Source organism: Carlito syrichta, unplaced genomic scaffold (assembly GCF_000164805.1).
Source record: "Carlito syrichta isolate Samal-C Ts95f unplaced genomic scaffold, Tarsius_syrichta-2.0.1 Scaffold287805, whole genome shotgun sequence".
Classification (NCBI taxonomy): domain Eukaryota; kingdom Metazoa; phylum Chordata; class Mammalia; order Primates; family Tarsiidae; genus Carlito; species Carlito syrichta.
This window is the reverse complement of record NW_007231901.1, coordinates 808,264-823,636: the sequence shown is the minus strand read 5'-3', so window position 1 is coordinate 823,636 and position 15,373 is coordinate 808,264. Positions and strand designations below refer to the sequence as shown.

The following is a 15,373-nucleotide window of genomic DNA, read 5'->3' as shown; positions in this document are numbered from 1 at the left end:
GCCTTCCTTCTCTACATGGATCGGCAGAATCCACGCCACAGAATCAAGCATTAACTTCTCCAGGAATCTTACCTAAGATGCCTCCCCCACTCACCCCATGTCTGAGCAAAGAGTGCGTCTTCTGTGACCCCACAGCACCTGGTCTACATCCAACAGAGCAATTTTTCTTATCTTTAATTGCTGCTTACTGACTAGCTGACTTCAAGCTCCTTTAAGCCTTGAACCATGCCATTCAGCTGTGTACAAGCATTAGCTATTAATGTAGCCTGGCTTAAACTAGGTAATCATGTAACATTTCAGCGAATGAATTAGCTATAAGAGTAGCTTGTCACATATGTATGTTTGAACATAATTATTTTACTTTCTTTCAAAATAGTTAAAGTCAAAATGTCCCACAGCAAAAAGGTCAATATCAGACATTAACAGATGAGTTTTCATCATGAGCACACATAATCAAATTAGAACTCACAGAGAACCTCTTTTAAGCGGGAAGAGGTCTTCAAGGATTTGGTGTCAAGTACATTTCGGTAGAAAGATATTACGTAAGAAATTGTTTTCTTCTGTACCTCAGTTTCCAGGAATGGATTTGATAACAGTCTAAACTGTATAGGAAATAACTACAATTCAGTCATCCTTGATCCTTTTAAATATAATAATTCTAAGTGAAATAGATAAAATGTAGGCATTCATCTTGTCTTTCTGAGAGCCATGGGATAGTATGTCTGTTCTGTTTTGTGCATGTAAGTATCTGACCGCTCATTTTCCCCTTGTTTGCCATATCCAAAATATCATGATATTTCCTCAATTATGGAACAGCTCAGGGAATAGATGGCACATTGTCATGCCCAGATTGATTTTTTTTTATAGTGGGGGTCAACATTCGATACATCTGCTATTCTAAGACACCACCACAGGCTCATCTCAAAGCCATTAAGAGCCCACTGGAAAGAGTTCTTACACTGTTTAGCTATTTGGGATTTTAACATTGTCCAACTAAATTGCAGTTACTTCTTATACTTTGGAGAAGAGGGAGGAAAATCAGCTATAGCATACTTTCATTACCATCATTTTCACAAGAGGTAGAGTGGTTCTTTCATTCTTATGCCAGTGAGTAAGATAGTCTGTCATGAGTTGGGAAAAAATATGATGCCTGGAAATCTTTTTGTCCAATTAAAGAGGAAAGACATTCAAGGAAAAAGAGTTGTAATTAAAGAAAACAGTTATTAGATCAAGCGTCTACAAATGCATGGATAAATTGCAGTGTTTTACATTTCTGGGCGTCTTTATTTTACAAGTCACTTGTAGCATAATCAACTAGAAAGTTGTGCTCTGATACATAACCAGTCCCTTTTTGTTAATATATAATGACATAACAAATGTATCCACAAAACACAAAGAAACATCGGTTTGAAACTCATTTATCCTCCTATTTATAAATCTAATAAATGCCACCTAAAAAATTAAGGCATAATTTTCCTTCCTTCCTTTCTTTCCTTTGGGGCACACACTGAAGTACCAATATCTGGGTAGGACATAGCAGTCAGGCAGGAAAATGCTCAGACTAGAGGCTCAGTTAACAGACTGATCGTTTTTGGCCCAACCCACCACTCTCAGAGCCGAGCAATCCACCACCCCCAGCAGCCCAGCATCCACTCACAGCTGTAACCTATTCACCTCACTCAATGAGGAAGCTCTGCGTTTAGGCCAGTAACTACGAGATGTGCAAAACAAAATCCCAGAGAAACTATTAACCTTTTGAACTCAGTTGTCCCCTCTGAGGGGACATCACAAATCTAATCTAACCACTTGGATGTCCCCTCTCAGGGGACATAAAGAGATTGCTGGGACAAGACAAGACAAATTTATGCAAATGCAAGTTTTTAAAAATGTACGTTTCCCTGAGGCTTTCCATTCAAACTGCATGAAAAAGCAAATAAACAGATGGAGTATATACTGAGATATGACTGATCAGTTGAGAAGTGGTTTTCAGGAATCATGAGTGCATCCTTCCACATCTTCTCCAAACAGCAGACTGGACAAAAAATTACATCTTGTTAATGTGGGAGGAAGAAAATCAGACCGCTCAAGTAGAAAAAGACCAGGTGAAACATGTCAAACAAATTACCATTGTACAACATGTATCAATGAACCTGGAATGCATGTTGGTGACTGTTGGACACATTACCACAGGTTAGAAAAATACGCTCTAAAATTTGGATTTACTATCATAAATAAGTTCCTCAATGTCCAAAATTCCATTATAAGCCAAATATCATTACAATAAAATAATTGGTTCCAGCACTATACTACTTAATATGAAGAGATTTTCTTTTTTCACCATTTCATTAAAAACTGCAGTCAAGTTTCTCGTAGGTGATCTGCAAAATGTCTCCAAGTACAAAGGGTTAAATATTAAAACGAGAATTAGCAAGGACAAGATGTACACTGAATAGTTCATCCTGGAAAACCTGACCATGAAATCATCAGAATTTACTGGGCTCAGACTCCTATCTGAAAATCTATCTTCTAGGCTTTCATGTTCCTCTACATTTGTAGCTTTCTCACTGTTTGACACTAAATACCAAACACTAAAAATACAAAATGTTTATCCCATAAAGTTCTTAAAGAAAGGCATAAAAAAGTAAAAAAAAAAACAAAAAAAAACAAATCAAATATAAATAATATATACAATTAAAAATAGATGAATTTATGTTGAATTTTGTTATTAGGTTTGTTACAAAAGACAAGAACTATAGCAAATTTAGAGTATACAAAATTCTTTCCTAATGATATCTGAGAATATTCTTTCTGTTGTGATTTTTAAAAATGTTTGGTGATAACGCTGGCTCTACCAGACAGCTGTTGATTTTTCCTGTCTAGGATCTATTCCACTTTCTTCTGGTAATGGCATCCTACATTCCTTTCATCTGTGTGGGACTAACTCCACCCCTAAAACGTGACCCAGGTTTGACCAATTAAGAGGACCTCATCCCCTGGCCCCCGTCCCGACCCATCTCTCCACACCTCCTCCTCAGAGATTTTGCTCCACTGTAACTTACTGAAATTGCGTTGTTTAGTGTGTCTGTCTGTCTGTCTCTCTCTCTCTCCCCTCCCTTGTTTTCTATACTATGCCCCACTTACACCAAGAGTCTTCTGAGTCTCCAGACAGCCCACTCGCCAGGCCTCTGTCCCAGCTGCTCCTGCTACATGGAGCACTGCCAGCCTGAGCTGCACCAACAGCCGTTCACAGCCATCACTTCCCACTTCCCCTCCCCACCCCCACTGGGCCACCCTACAACTTCCTCCCACTGTGTCCTCTACTTCCTAAACACCCATTTTCCATGCCTTCTAATGATTTCTGGCTTCTCTCTGGATGTATCTCCCCAACTAGAAAGCTCTGTGAATCCGGGATTATGTTTGCTTTGTTCTCAATTTTGTGGGTAGCACCTGGTACAGTTTCCAGTCTGTGGCAGATGTTCAATAAATATGATTAACTAAATCAACAAATTATTAAACAAATACATAACAGGGTAACCCCTTATAAGGTACAATACTTAAATGGAAAGTTCTTATAACGAGACGCCACAATCACAAAAGTTCAATTTAATATAACTTTGCAGAAACCTGCTCATTCTGTAGAGTCAGAAAACCACGAATAGTTGTAACACTTTGTAGGACACTTTCTGCCCCGAGGCATTTTCCCAAGTCCTTACGACAACGGATGAACGTGACATGCAACAACTATTCCACTCTGAAAAGAGAGGTTCCCACCCCTACTTCCACACCAAACGAGGCGGTCACATGTCTTCTAAGTGTTGGCGAAGACAGAAACGCCAGGCTTCACCTTCGAAGCGTCTCAGCAGCCGCCTCTCTCGGGCCGAGGGCCCATCTCCAAACCTGGTAAGCAAGGAGGAGGCCTGAACGGCCCATCCTGCCGGCCATCTCTTCCCTGCATGCTGGGTCGAGCAGCTGACGGGTGCTGAGCTCCACTTTCTTCAGATGGCATGCCGCCAGCGTCCCGGGGCTCTGGGTGCGGGCTGCATGCCATGGATGGTACACTCCAAGACAGGATGGCACATGGAAACTGTACAGTCAGAGGACGTGGCCAAAAGGGCACCACCTTGGCCTCCTGTCTAAGCTGGGGATGAAGTCACATGAAGTGAAGAGCCCCTCCGTGTCCCCTTCCGAATGGACAGTTGTGAGCCTGCTCCCGCCTGTCTCTCTGTGACTTGACATCACCTCGCCATTCTGGCAGAGTGTAAAAAACTGGTTATAACAGCTTTATGTTGGCAAATGTAGTTTTCCAACAAAAATACCTGGTATTCTCCTTCAAAAAGCAAAAGTGGGCCAGGTGCCATGGCTTACATCTGTAACCCCAGCGCTTTGGGAGGCCAAGGCGGGAGGATGACTTGAGCCCAGGAGCTCAAAACCAGCCTGGGCAACATATTGAGACCTCATCTTTATTAAAAAAATTAAAAAATCACCCGGGCATGGTGGCACGTGCCTGTAGTCTCAGCTACTCAGGAAGTTGAGGTGGAAGGATCACCTGAGCCTGAGAAGTCAAGGCTGCGGTGAGCAACCTGGGCAATGGAGTGAGATCCTGACTCAAAAAATAAAATAAAATAAAATAAAATAAAATAAAATAAAATAAAATAAAATAAAAAAGTAAAAAGCTAAAGTGCCATTAAACATTAAAAAGGTGCGGCAAAAAATGGATCCTCACTGTACATGCACATGGTAGATACCACCCTTACCACTCGCTGCTGCCAACCTTATTCTAAGAGTATAAGGAGTTCTACCACCCTCCTAGTGAATGGCTAAATAAGCTCATACTTCTAAGTTGCTGAGGTCTGAAAACCATTAAACACCAAGGGAAACACAAGAGTCACTTAACCCCGCTCTAGGACTTGGGCCCCATGACCTTACCGGTGACATGAATATTGTCTCTTCTAGGTAATTTCCCAAACTTGGATTCTGACTCTCCGGAGGCAGGGAGAAGACAGTAGTTTGCCTTAAGAATGATCGTCGGTTCAAATCTCAGAATCGTTTCTACAGACAGCTTTCTTTCCTTTCCTCTAGCCAATTTCTAATGTCAAGGGCACTGCCCTTCTCCCCATACTTTCCAATTATCCTTGCATGTCACCAAATTGGCTTTCCCTCTCCAGCAAAAATAAATGATCAGCAGCACTCTAAAAAAAAAAAAAAAAAATGACATGAGCTGGGCTCAGTGGCACAGCCTGTAATCCTGCGCCTTGGGAGGCTGGGTGAGTGGATGGCCTGAGCCTGCGGGTTTGTGATCCGCCTGGGCAACTTGGCGAGACCTCATCTCTACAATCAATCAAAAATATCCGGGCGTGGTAGCGCGTGCCTGTAGTTCCAGCTACGTGGAAGGCTGAGCGGAAGGATCGCCGGAGCCCAGCGGGTCGAGGCTACTGCACTCTAGTCTGGGCGACAGAGTGAGACTCCAACTCAAATTAAAAACAACAACAACAACAAAACGACATGGAAACCTGTGTGACCTCACAGGTAGTGGTGCCTCCAAATGAGGATGGGCTAGGGAATGCAGCAACCAACACTCAAAGACAAAGAATTGTAGGGCTTGGAAGAATAATCTGTCCTCATGCTAATGATCTGGGTATTAATTTTTAAAGGATAGGACAGAAATGGAGAACATATGATATTTAAGCATAATTGCCTGTAAATAGGATGTTTTTCAAAGTTTTCCATGAGACATCAGTGAGTTTTTAAGACCAATATTATGGTTACAATTGAGCCACTTATCAGGACTGCAGCTGTAGCAAATGATTTGAAAATGACAAAATGCAGAAATTATGAGCTCCATTCAAAGGAAAAATGGTTAAAATTGTATAGCAGATTTATAATACAAGTATGACGACAGTAAAAATGCTTATTTTTCATACCAGCATCCCCACATCAGCTCTAATACTAATATGTATAATTAGGTAAGGAATAAGAAAAGGAGCAAACTGATCCTGCTTTTACCCTCTTTCTGTGGTCAAGACAGTCAAAGAGCTGCATTGTTGTTCACCTGATTTCAGGTCTGATCCCCTGAAATGAATTACCAGTTTAGTATGAGTCCATGTACATTCAGCCTGGTATTAAGTGAAGTTATAACTAAACAGCTATAAAACAACCCATTAAAATTCACATTCCATTCATATTAGACGAATAAAACCAAGGATATGAAACAACAGGATAAATGGGCAATTATTAAATAATAGTGGTTACAAATTGATATAAAAGTTCAAGAATAATAAAATTTTCAGTTGGTAAGTTTTTGATAGACCTGGACATGAAAATGAGTTCTTAAGACGTCTATCGTCAATTAAACATCGGGGTGGTAGCCGGGCTCGGTGGCTCAACCTGTAATCCCGTGCCTTTGGGAGGCTGAGGTGAGTGGACTGCCTGAGCCTGCAGGTTCGAGACCCGCCTGGGCAGCGAGACCTCATCTCTACAATAAATCAAAAAATCAGTCAGGCATGGTAGCACATGCCTGTAATTCCAGCTACTCGGAAGGCTAAGGTGGAAGGATTGCCGGAGCCCGGCAGGTCGAGGCTGCGGTGGCCGGGAGCGGCCACTGCACTCCAGTCTGGGTGGCAGAGTGAGACTCCAACTCAAAAAAAAAAAACATTGGGGTGGTATCAAAGATAAAACATTTTTAGACATAAGAATATCAAAAACAGAATTTTCTTCTTTGGGATTTAATAACATAGGAGTTATAATCTATGGTTTGTAAAAGGGAATAAAATCTGTTTTTGGTGGAAAGTTTACGCTAGTGTTGAACCAATTATTTTATTAAGTACGGCACAAGCTATGTGGAAGAATTTCTCAGTGATGTCCCCAGAAAAGCAGATCCTCTTGGAGTAGTTAAGGATGAATTTCATCAGAGTAAATCAGGACCTCAGTAAGGAGTGCCTGAAGGATTTGGTCTCCACAGAATCCCATATTCTAATGCTACTTTATGCTGATTTGTACCTCATGGTGAAGAGAAAGGCCCAGATCAGAGGTTGTTAGGTGGGGTTCTTGGGTGGCTCTATAAGCGAAGGAGCTTAGTAAATCCATCTGAGTGGGGTGCTGGTCTGTCACATTTACTGCTTAGACCCCCAGTTCCTGGAGTCGTGCCTGGAACGCAGCTGGCAGTCATGAACCTACATCTATCCAAGCTGAAACGACTGTAGACTAAAGTAGCCCACATTACCAAAACACATGCATGCAGCACACTGATTCTCACTTCTCTCTTTGGGTGTCCTGGCTGACTCCTCCTCCTTTGGTCTTCTTGAAATGCTGATGTTCTTCAGGGCTTAGGCTAGTCTGCCCTCTCTTTTAATTCTGGATATTCCCTTGTGCAATCCTCATAGCCTCTAAGTTAATGACCATAAATCCTTCTCCGTAAGCCCAGAGATGTCTCACAGTCAAGTTTCCCAGCTGTGCTAGGTTCTCCTGCACACCACCCCCTGCACAGAAACCTGCTCCTCCTCCGTACGGCCAGGGAAAGGCACTGCCCACCACTCAGGTGCCCAAGTCAAACACTCAGTGCTCATCTTGCCTCTTTTGCACAGCCCACATCCAATCCTGCCTATGGTACTTTCTAAATGCTCCTGAAACCTGTGCCCATCTCTCCACCTCGGCTGCTGTCACCATAGTTAGAACCACGATCCTGTTTTTCCTAGATTATCATGAAATGCTTCAATGGTTCTCCATTTCCCTCCAAATAAAGCCTGCTTGCTTTAAGGCAGCCTAGGCACTTGCGATTTGGTCCATGAGTTCTGCCTGACCCCCGCCCAGCTGCTGGATTTCTCTCTACTATGTTCACACATGCTGGCCATTTTCTTCTCCAAGAAGCTCTGTGTTTGCTGTTCCCCTTCCCCAAATCTCTTCAAGATGCTTTATCCCCCTATTGTGCTAACAGGTATTATTACTCCCACGTCATGTATTCTGGAAGCCTTCTCAAATCTTAATGTTGGTTCGAAATGATCTTAGTTTGGGTCCCCATAGCATTTTGTCCCCCCCTTTCTTATTGTAAGTCACATTCTATATCAACTTATTTACTTATCACCATCCTCTAAAATCTAAGCGCTGTGAAAACACAGACATGTCTTTGCATATGGTTACTCAGCAAATATCCAGCTCTACCACATGCTGGCTGAGATGATGGTAAAGTTGCTTATCCTCTCTGAGCATCAGTTTCCTATCTGTAAAATGAGAATAATTACATCAGTTTCAAAGATTTCATGAGATATAAAGTTCTAAGAATAACAGCTGAAAAATTAATGAGTGCATATTTACTGATAAACAAATGATTTGAAATTGAGCAAATGAGTGAGATCACAGCTATTCCAAAGGAGCACAGTAAACAGTCATGTTTACAAAATATGGGATGACTGCTGACTTATGTACAATGAATAAGAGGAACACAAAGCAGGAACTGACTGCAACACTTAAGCTAATTCTCAAAAAAACGCAAACAGAAGCTCTTAGGTGTCGAAGAAATCACCCAAAACAATCTCCAGTGAGGCACTATTTTTGTTCCAACTAAAACTTCTACTTAAAATTATTTATTAGAATGAGATTACTCAGGGGTTTTTAACTCCCTGTGTGTCAATAAAAAACAAGAACCAATTCTTGGTAGTAAACTGCTATCTTATTCACCTATCTGGATGTCAAAATTAGAATAAACAAAGAGCCATTTTATTAAATGAACAATTTTAATCATGAAGTTTTCTGAAGCAGATGGAAGAACAGCTGTGGGTACTGAATGCTTCCTGTTAAATTTTTTAAGTCAGAAAGAGATAAAAAGAGATAGCCCTCACCTCCTTCCCTCAGGAGGTTATTAGTTAATACATCTTTTCAGCAATGTGGCCCCTAAATTACAGATGGCACCGTAGGAAATCAGTTATTTCAATTAATAATTTAAGCTGAGGCATTTGTGTCTGAGGAAAACACAGCAAAAGACAAAAAGAATTTATATTTAAAGACAACCAGTGTAGACCGTACTAGTTAGTTTCATTTAGAAATCATAGAATATAATCTAACTCATGTTTTAAATGAAAGTTTAGTGACACTGGGTAGCAAAGAAGGGAACCTGAGCATTTTCTAATAAAAACTGGGTAAGCTAGAGTCTTAAAAAATACTATCAAAGATCCTTCCTGTTGTCTACTCCAAAGAGAAGTAATCTTCCCACCCTCTTCTCGCTAATATTATTTTCCATTGAATCTATAGTGAAAACTCTGGCAGAGCAAACAATTTGTACCATTGTGCTTAACAAAACTAAAATCAATCAATACTACTAGAAAATGGCACTAAACAATACCAAGCAGCCTGTTTCAATGCATTCTTTATTTAAAAGCAACAAGTAAACCATAAAGCCACCAAATCTAAAGATGTTTCCTTTCAACTTAGCATAAACGACATGAGAAGAAAACCCTGCCAATCCATACAATAGTCTACTATTTGACTTTTTAAAAATAGTAATTTTAGCAGCAAATACACAACAAACCCCATTCACGACTCACACACACTGAAAGCCATCTTTGCACTTTCCCATGTTTATCTGAATTGTAAGATACTGAGTTTTGCTGAACAGCTTCATGTGGTTTATTATCTGACACAAAAAACCTCTTGTTACTTCAGTAAATAAATGCATTCAGTTCTATGAGGCACTGTACTGGATGCTGAGAGTGGGGGAGCATGAAAGATGAATGAATGAGAGAACTTCCTACTTCTCAGGAAGCTAAGCTGGGTACCACATGCATATGGACAGCGAGTCATAGACGAGATGAAACTGAAAGAACATGCTACCACTTCTGACCATGCAAGTCACAAAAGCTGCCCTCGTGTACATCACACGCGTATCACACATACTTGCGTGCAGGCACGTTCCGTGCCAACTGAGGGTAGAGGGATGCGTATCCCACATACTGCCACCACTCTCTGAACACCAACCAGGCAATACATATTAAGTGCAATAAAACTATTCAAATCACTTGACTCAATACTCTCTACCTCTGAAAAATCTACCTAAGAAAATAAAAGGTGTGGGGAAAAAAAGAAGATATTCATCCAAAACAGCAAGTACAAAAAATCTGAGTCTTAACAGCTAGTAGCCAGGAGTACACATGGTACATCTATATAATGAAATACTGCACAGCCCCAATTTTTTAAAGAATATGCATGAAATAGAGGATTTATAATATTATATTATACATTAACGGCCATATACAAAACCTTACAGCATGAAATAAAGTAGACTTAAAAATCTATGTGCATAGAAATATTGGAATGAAACATCCCATATTACAATAGTTAGCTACTCCAGAAGACTTATGCATGCTTTCTGCTTTCTTCCTTGTATTTTTCTAAAATGCCAAGTATATAACAATATATATGTGTGAGTTTATACATACAAAAATAAACTTTAATTCAATCAGTAGGAAAAAATTCTTAAAATAATCCTCCATAAAACCAGTGAATATTTAAATTACACAGAACTTATTACTCTTCTTTACATGAAAGGAGAAGATTCTTAGCTTCCTCGCCTCCCTTTTAAAATCCCACAGTAAGACAGTTACAGATGGAAATGGATATTAACATTGGATGAACGACACTTATTGTTGACTAACTTAAAACTGCAACTGAGAAAATGAATTTATCTATGTAAAATGTTGCCACTGAGTTCTAGACTGATCTTCCACTTCCTAACCACCCTGAGAAGTGTCTAAGACTCTTCTATTCCTGCATAACCAATACTGAAAACTGTGCTGCAGAAATAAACAGGTCTGGCTTCCTGGGGCTTGTGCCTGCACTTGCCATCCGACCTGTGACCCTGGAGCCTGGCAGCGCTTGAGTCTAACTCCTCAAAAGCACACTAGACAGTGTGAGTTATTTCTCACATGATTTTCTAACCCACAGCCTGGGAGTTCTTCCAGTTCCAGATCTACCTGCAAGGACCGACACTTAACCTGTCCTGAACCGATCATTTTAAAGTCAGACTGGTTCTTCAAAGGTGGATATCTGAACAGCAAGTCACTCATCTGACACTCTGTCCCCCATGTCAATGTCTGAGAGAGAGAGAGGTCAGGTCTATGAATTTTAGCATCCTTGTGGCTGAGAATGCCGTCCTTGCCCACATCAGGACTGTGTCGGAGAAGTCTTTCGCCACAGACTCATTTGTCCTGCTGAGAGGTCAGAAGTCTGCTTTCTAGGAGGCCTTACCGGAAGCTTCCTGTGTTCTATGGCTGTCTTTTTGGGGGTCTGGCAAAATGCAGATGACGTATCAAGGAGTCAGCCCAACTACTTAGGAACTGTGACTCACGTAAAACAACTGAGTTTCCCAGGAAAAGCCAGCATATTAACCAATGATCTAGTGGGTGAAGAAAAATAATGCAAATACTGGATCTCCTGCTTCAAGTCCAAGTTCTATGTCCCTCTGTGGGAACACACTTGTCCTAAAAGAAAACAGAAGATTTATAGCACAGTTTCTGAGGTCAACTAGATTAAAAAGTAGAAAAGAGGAAAGACGGAAAGGGGCTTCATACTTTTAAACTGTCTGAAATCACAATCATCCTAGCTTTGTTGACCAGCTACTGGGCTAGCTCAAAGTTTCCTGGAAACTAAAATCCAGAAATAACATGAGAAGAAATCCTTAAGTAATTTTTTTTCCCACGATGCACTTTTTTTTTTACAAGGCATTTGTCTTCAGAGGGATACAATTTCAATTCACTAGTCACAGGGAGCAAATTCCTGTGCACCGAGGGGGAAACTCTTTCCTAAACACACTGTACTTGGAATTTTTAAAGTATAAACTGAATGCCGAATATGAAAAGAAAAGTCAAACCACTTTTAATTACAGATGCACGCTAATTAATTTGGCTTGATTATTTTTTCAAAAGTTCATAATATCAAAGACCCTTATCTGAAGAAACGAAAGGAAAGCGATAACCACTTAATATGGCCTATAATATTTTATTACAGTAACAAGAACACTAAGAACCCCGTTTCCTTATAAAAATTACGGTCATGGGAAATGACTACTTTCTTTGCATTTCTAAGTTAACAAATAAGAGGGAGATACAGAAACTGCGGTCATGATGATTACCTGGTCAGACAAACAGAATGTCCAGTAGTGAAAACCGATCTCATGTCAGCAAGTAAATTATATATATCGCCGTACGCTTTCTAAAACCACAGGTAGGTGCAAATAACTTGTCTAACAATGTATCCTTTATTATAAAATGTTGATATTAACATATTACATTTACTGAAGGATTCGCTACGTTAAAAACCCTTTTAGGTTAGTGTGATCCCAGAAAAAACTCTCAAGAGACCAGAGACTGCTCTCCACTTTCAATAGATAAAGAAAGTGGGGGAAAAAAACCTTAGGACAGTGAAGCACATAATTTGCATACAATCAAATCACAGTGACTTGAGAGCATCAGAACTAGAACCCAAGCTGCTTAGTCCTTTTTACTGTCACTTATAGGTTCTCAAATTTACACATGACTTTTAAAACTTAGGAATAAAACAAAAAATATGGAAGTCCTATTTGAACCCCCTAAAGCTATCGAAATAAAGAAAAAAAATCATGAATTTTGTCCACAGGAACACAACTTAACCCAAACGTGTTCATCTCAAGCAACTCTGCCTCTTCTCCTGCGGCAGGCAGTCTCTTCAGAATCAGACTGAAGGCAGATCTGGACCCAGGCCGGAGGAAGCGGCAGCCCCTCCAGCCTCGCTTCACCAGACGGTGATGGGCAGGCCCAGCTTATAACTGAGTGGCACTTCGATCCCAGCTGGCTCCAGCTCCTTACCCCAAATCCCAGGGGAATCTCAATGCTGGACTGGCAGAGCAAACTGGACATAATCCCAGCCATACCGCCACCAAATAACATCAAAACTTCATAGGAGCATTTTACGGATCCTTTTGGTTTTGCCTCAAAGAAACATGCTATATTCCCTTGTGCACAGAGCATAATCTGGTGTTTAGAGGGTTAACCACCTACTTAGACTCACAATTCTAACACTAGATCTTAAAGGGGATAATCTATTCTCACATCCTCACTTTAAACCCCCCCCCCCAAGTTAAGCAATTTGCCTAAGTAGGCCCTTTTACTTTATTTGAATGATGTATTAATGATAATGATAAATATTGGCATACACACATCCCAGTTTGGGAGAAAACCCCTACATGACCACCTTGCACCCTCCTACCTCTATGCTTTTGCTTATTTAGTTTCCCTTGCTTGAAATGTCTTTCTTCTTCCATTAGAAGCAGCAAGTCTAACACCCTCACAGCGATCATCTATGACTCTTTTCTCCTCCACCTAACTCGTGTTTAGTCTAAAACTTTACCTTCAAGGTACACTCTGTTCTTTTATTATACCACAGACTACATCCATCAGCAAACAACTTACCTATTGATCTACCTACTAAGTGCCAAGCTGGGCATGGAAGGATGGGTGACATGGCTTTTGACTTGGGGAAGGCCAGTAAATGCTTCTACGTGAAGTACACTTGATGAACACAGGCTTAGGCTCTACTGAAAGAATGCCCCACGGAGAATTCCTTGCTGTTGTTCTTTGCTCATGCTAGCTAAAATAATGTCCAGAGTTGTACACCTTCCTGTTCATGCTCTCGTTGCTAAGATTAAAAACTCTCACACTTGCAAAACCAGAGAGTTGCAGGAGACATCACTACAGAAAAGAGAAGAAGACGTCACAATGTCCTTCTCCTTCCTCAGCTAGGAGTAAAGAGCATTCAATTTTACTTTTTTCTCATGGGGGAAAAGGTGTTGCCAACTTTCACCCACAGAAGGTGAGAGTAAGCATCTGAGGTCTTTATTCTACTCTTGGGAACTGCCCTGCCTATGTAGGCAGGGGGGTGTGTCATCAGCAACTGAAGCCTCATTTCACCACCAAAGCTGCAGCTGGGGAGAGAAGTGCCAGTTCCCAGACTTCAGTCTGAGCAGTCACTAGTGACTAAAGCAGAACTCCTCTGACCCCTGTCATTGAAGGTGAGCCAACCTGTTTCTCCTGTATTCTTTCCTGTATAACCAGCACTCTCATCTTCCCTGGGGGCAGGAACCCTTACCATTTGTTCTACTTGCAGTTAATAGTCCCGGCAAAACACTTTAGCCACGGTTTCTCTTTAATCACAGGTCGAATCCCTCCACATACAGTACAAGTAGAAAGGTTTCTTAATTCTTTGGGACAGATTTCTGAGCAAAAAGGTCAACATTTTTTTTATTTAAGAAAAAGTTAACAAATTTGGGGTTGTTTTGACCAGTAGTTCCCAAACCTGACTAGGCATTTTCAAAATTACCTAAGAGATTTATATACCTTGATTCTTGGGCTCCAGGTCCAGAAATACGGGTTCAAAAAGCCAGGAAAAGCCATGGAATCTAAAGTTTCAAAGGTAATAATTCTCATGCACAACTAGGACTGGAAACTACTGGCTTCAACGCAATCTAAGAGACAAATAAACATTAAATGCGTGATTCTAAAATCTTCCTATTTTCCCCTTTCTCAAGTATAGAACTACACAGATTAGACAGCTACATGTTGGGCAAATTTATTTACTCACAATATTCTTTAGTTAGTTATAAAGAAATGAAATCTGAAACAGGGAATGCTCTAGAAGACATTTCCATGAACCCAAAACACTAGAAGTTCCCACTCTGGTGACAGTAGCCCGAGTTTGCGCTGCTGTCAAAATACACTCTAAATTGCCAGAGTTATTAAGCACTTTCTAGATGCCAAGCACTTTGTAAGTACTTTTTAAGTATCTGAATTCCAATAATCTATGTGGCAGGAATTATTATTACCTCTAGTTTTGATGAAAACTTCTCAAGTCCCCCAATAGGGCATTTAAGGCCCTACCCAAATTTAGTTCCCTTCTACCTAACCAGCTTACCAACCAAGACCACTAAGACCATCTTTCAAATCTCCTCACATCTCCCATATCCACCAGTGCCACTCCAACTTCCCTGGCTTTCTTCTTGGAGTTCCCTCTTTGGAAAGTCCTTTCCATCCCATAATTACAATTTTCCTGTGATATGAAAAGCACAGACATTGACCTTAGACCTAAGTACAAATCCTGGCTTATAACCATCATTTACTCACCATGTTCCCCTAGGCAAATTTTTTAAACCCCTAGTATCTCAGTTTTGTCATCTGTAAAGAGGTTTTAATTTATGTTTTCAACAAAAACCTTTATAAAGGTGGAGAAGACAGCAGGAGAAGCAAGGCCTACGGTAAAAAAAAGATCATGTAGCCGGGCTCGGTGGCTCAGTCTGTAATCCCACGATTTGGGAGGCTGAGGTGAGTGGATTGCCTGAGCCCGCGGGTTCGAGACCCGC

The 15,373-nt window shown here is 40.7% G+C and overlaps 1 protein-coding gene and 1 pseudogene across 1 annotated transcript in view; one reads left to right on the top strand and one right to left on the bottom strand.

Moving 5' to 3' along the window:
• SIPA1L2 (signal induced proliferation associated 1 like 2) overlaps nucleotides 1–15,373 on the bottom strand; it is an 80,529-nt gene that overhangs the window by 24,945 nt on the left and 40,211 nt on the right. The gene's annotated exons all lie outside the window — the stretch shown is intronic.
• The window catches only part of LOC103255098, a 21,420-nt pseudogene continuing 9,779 nt past the window's right edge, over nucleotides 3,733–15,373 (top strand).